The 3,355-nt window shown below is 39.4% G+C and overlaps 1 long non-coding RNA gene across 1 annotated transcript in view; it reads left to right on the top strand.

Annotated features, from left to right (window-relative positions):
• Positions 1-538: 538 nt before the first annotated feature.
• Positions 539-3,355, top strand: part of LOC121665044 — a 3,148-nt gene continuing 331 nt past the window's right edge. The window contains exon 1 of the long non-coding RNA XR_006016204.1: positions 539-568. This is a non-coding gene — a long non-coding RNA (uncharacterized LOC121665044). The remainder of the gene's footprint in view (positions 569-3,355) is intronic.

Raw genomic sequence — 3,355 nt, 5'->3', positions numbered from 1 at the left:
TGTCTTGGTTTGAAAGACCAGTGTCTGCTAAGGAAGGCAGGAGCCCCCCTTGAAATGGCAGATGCGACCCCCCTTCCCTCTGAGTTATTATAATTTTAAAATCATGGGGGCTTTTAGGCAAAGATGTGGGAAATAGGAATAACAGTTCTTTACTATTATATATCTATATGTGTATAACAAGGCAAACAAAACAACAACAACTATGGCAGTAACAGCAAACACAAACCCAGTGCCAGCCTTCTCGGCTGTCAGGCCCTTTCCCCTCGGGTGCAGTTCCGCTCGCAGCCGGCAGGGGCGCTGGCGGCTCCCGGTGAGCAGGGCAGGTGCGATGGTTCCCCCGCGGCTGCAGGGGGCGCTCCGGAGCGAGCTCGGGGAGCACGCGGCACCGGTGCCCTGGGATCCCGGGAAGGGATGGAACAAAGGCTTCACAAACCCCTGGGCAGCCGATTCCGGTGTCTGGCCGGACCCTCGGGAACAGCAGGCTGGAACGGCAGGGATGAGCACAAATCCTGGGTGGCAGACGAGGTGTATCCAAACGGGGAACCCCCCGGAGGTCTGGGCAGGCAAGGTGAGCAGGGCTACAACATAGCAAAGGCTCGAAGCAACGGCGGGGCAGGGCGGCCACAGCCCGGCTGCCAGCGGAGCAGGGAAGGCAGGCCCCGGGATCCCAGGGCTTCTCCAGCAGAAGGAAAAGCGGCGGAAGAAAGCAGCCTCCCTCTCTGTCCGAAATGCCAGAGACCGACTGACCACACACCCAGGTGAAACAAAAAAAGTAGCCAGCTCTTTTGTTTTTCTTAAGTACACAGCCATTTGCTCCCCTAGCAACATGAATGGGGAAAATTCCTTTAACAGAAAAAAAAAACCAAGAGAGCTCCTAAAACCCCAACAGATGGGACCAAAAAGCAGACAAGTGAATTTCTTCTTTTTTAACAGGATCCTTCCCTTATCATGGTTTCATGCAGTATGTTATATTTAAATTGAATTCCAGTATAATTTTTTAAACTTGAAAGTCTTTTCAGACCTTTTTTTTCTGCTAGAGGATTGAAAATAACTAGAATGAAGTCATCAACACAAAACTTCTCAGTTCGATTTATGAAAAAAATGTTTGGGGAAATCTATTTCTATAATTCATTTGGAATGGGTAGGATTATTTTACAGCTTTGCATATAGAACACATCCATTTACTGGATAAATGTAGTATCAAAGTATCATTAGAGACATAAGTGAGAAGCTGGAACTGAGCAGGTATTTAACCATCTATTTTTAGCAAAATTTTTCTGATATAGGGAAAAGCACAAATTTTCACATATAAAATTGAAATAGAAGTTTATCGCTGAGTGCAGCTGAACTGTCAGTCTAAAAAACTATCTTACTATTACCTAAATATTAATGTAGAAAGACAAAACCTAGGAGAAAAACAGAGCTTCTCTGTTTTCTGAGAGATTTTCTCAGAAGATCATGTCTTCTCTCATGTGACCAAATAAAAAAAATAGTCCATCTACCATGATAATCTTAAAAAATATTATAGGGAGAAGATTAGATGATGTCATCAGTACAGTGATCTGGCAAAAAATGCATACAGGAATCCAGTCTTGTCACCAATGAGGTTGCAACATGTACTAACAAAAACAGAATTTTAAACTTAACGTAAAACTAAATCGTGTAACTAAGTAATCATGATTTTCCCTTATAATAAGACTAGTAAGGGGAAAGGTGGATTTGTGGTATCATGTTGAATAGAAGGAAACTATGACAGTGGAAATATAGTCTGGCAGTTTTAGTCAAGAAGTGAAATGGAAAGGGAGCTCCAGTTGTGCCTAGTTTCATGTGCTCTCTCACAGATTGCTCTGGTGCATCCTGTCACCTGAGGAGAAGCCCTACTGTTACTTATACAGGTCATAGCTATTATTTCCACTGTCTTAAGCCCTCCTGAAAGTCGGTTGCAAATATAAACCCTATTTTCAGCTTTTGAAGTCAGAGAAATAGATTCAAGTAGAATGAAGTAGTAAATTTAAGTGATATAGATAAACCAGTATGTCTGGATTATCATGTCTTTCAATATTTCAATATTGTGTATTACATCTCATTAAAAGCGAAAACTACTTGCATAAGTATCTGCTTCCTTACTTTCCAGACAGGATTGATGTTGTTTAAAACTGTAGATGCATTTTCTAAGCTAGAAATGCTTCTGATACGTAGTTTTGCAATGAATTAAACATTTTCTCTTGTTCCTTCTCCTGGACATCTTAGAATTAATATTTTATGGAAAGAAATAATGTGAACTTTTCTCTCAACTGGCTTTGCTTTACATGCTTTACAAAGAGAAAACAAAATACTGAAGAAACACGGATGTTCTTTGATGATCTTAGGTTATTTATGAAGTAACAGGGTGGTTGATTTTGGACAAGTATGTTATTTTGTTCAAACTCCAGCACTTGAACTGTAGTATTTTGTGAGTTTCTGGGAAATTCACAAAAAATTCCAAACAGAAACATTTTGAAATAAAAGAAGATACACTAAAGTTTTCTCCATTTTCTATTCTGTGTTAAGTGTTAATTTTTATTATTGGAAGGATGTTAAGCCTATACAAAAGCCTTCTTTTATGTTATGTTATTACCGTGCTGGCATATAATCATTACATGCTCTGATTTCAGTCTTGTAAAAGTTACCTAGAGCTGCTGCTACCTACTAATTATATACTTTTTTCATTTGGATCTTCGTTCCTCCTTTGTTTGCTGTAGTGTCTCAAAGTTTTATAGAAATTAACCTTAAAATTAAAAACAGATAGCAAACATTCACCAAAAAATAAAAGGTTCTAACCATTGTGTCATAATATAGTGGGCAAAGAAATGATGTAAACTGATAAAAATGGAAATTCTTTAAAGCTGTTTTAATTTTAATTTCAAACTGGGCAATACAGATTTATAATTTTAATGAACATTTAGAAACTTCCAAACAAATATTTTTCAAATCAATACAGATAATATTATTTCATCAGACATATTGAACATTCATTTTGCATTTCATTCAAAGATTTTTTACATTTAATTTAGAAGTGCTTGGTTTGAAAGACCAGTGTCTGCTAAGGAAGGCAGAAGTCTCCCTTGGAGTGGCAGATGCAACCCCCTTCCTTCCGAGTTATTATAATTTTGAAATCAAGGGGGCTTTTAGGCAAAGATGTGGGAAATAGGAATAACAGTTCTTTACTATTATATATCTATGTGTGTATAACCAGTCAAACAAACAACAATAACCACGGCAGTAACAGCAAACAATCACAAACCCAGTCCCAGCCTTCTCGGCTGTCGGGCCCTTTCCCCTCGGGTGCAGTTCCGCTCGCAGCCGGCAGGGGCGC

The sequence above is a fragment of the Corvus kubaryi genome, unplaced genomic scaffold (assembly GCF_017639235.1).
Source record: "Corvus kubaryi isolate FWS band 111438036 unplaced genomic scaffold, C.kubaryi_AGA036_p1.0 37308, whole genome shotgun sequence".
Classification (NCBI taxonomy): Eukaryota; Metazoa; Chordata; class Aves; order Passeriformes; family Corvidae; genus Corvus; species Corvus kubaryi.
The sequence above is the reverse complement of the archived record's forward strand: the minus strand, read 5'-3'. Positions and strand labels throughout refer to the sequence as shown.